This window comes from Callorhinus ursinus, unplaced genomic scaffold (assembly GCF_003265705.2).
Source record: "Callorhinus ursinus isolate GAN/ISIS: 27379988/994484 unplaced genomic scaffold, GSC_fseal_2.0 scaffold36, whole genome shotgun sequence".
Taxonomy (NCBI): Eukaryota; Metazoa; Chordata; class Mammalia; order Carnivora; family Otariidae; genus Callorhinus; species Callorhinus ursinus.
Genome location: NW_027397098.1, coordinates 14,387,365 through 14,388,116, shown reverse-complemented (window position 1 = coordinate 14,388,116; position 752 = coordinate 14,387,365).

Sequence of the window (752 nt, the reverse complement as noted above, 5' to 3'; positions counted from 1 at the left end):
TCAAAATCCTAAAGGAGAACACAGGTAGCAACCTCTTCGACCTCAGCTGCAGCAACTTCTTCCTAGAAACATCAGCAAAGGCAAGGGAAGAAAGGGCAAAATGAACTATTGGGATTTCATCAAGATAAAAAGCTTTTGCACAACAAAAGAAACAGTCCACAAAACTAAAAGACAACCGACAAAATGGGAGAAAATATTTGCAAATGACATATCAGATAAAGGGCTAGTATCCAAAATCTATAAAGAACTTATCAAACTCAACACCCAAAGAACAAATAATCCAATCAAGAAATGGGCAGAAGACATGAACAGACATTTTTCCAAAGAAGACATCCAAATGGCCAACAGACACATGAAAAAGTGCTCCACATCGCTCGGCATCAGGGAAATCCAAATCAAAACCTCAATGAGATACCACCTCACACCAGTCAGAATGGCTAAAATTAACAAGTCAGGAAACGACAGATGTTGGCGGGGATGCAGAGAAAGGGGAACCCTCCTACACTGTTGGTGGGAATGCAAGCTGGTGCAACCCCTCTGGAAAACAGTATGGAGGTTCCTCAAACAGTTGAAAATAGAGCTACCATATGATCCAGCAATTGCACTTTTGGGTATTTACCCCAAAGATACAAATGTAGGGATCCGAAGGGGTACGTGCACCCCAATATTTAGAGCAGCAATGTCCACAGTAGCCACACTGTGGAAAGAGCCAAGATGTCCATCGACAGATGAATGGATAAAGAAGAAGTGGT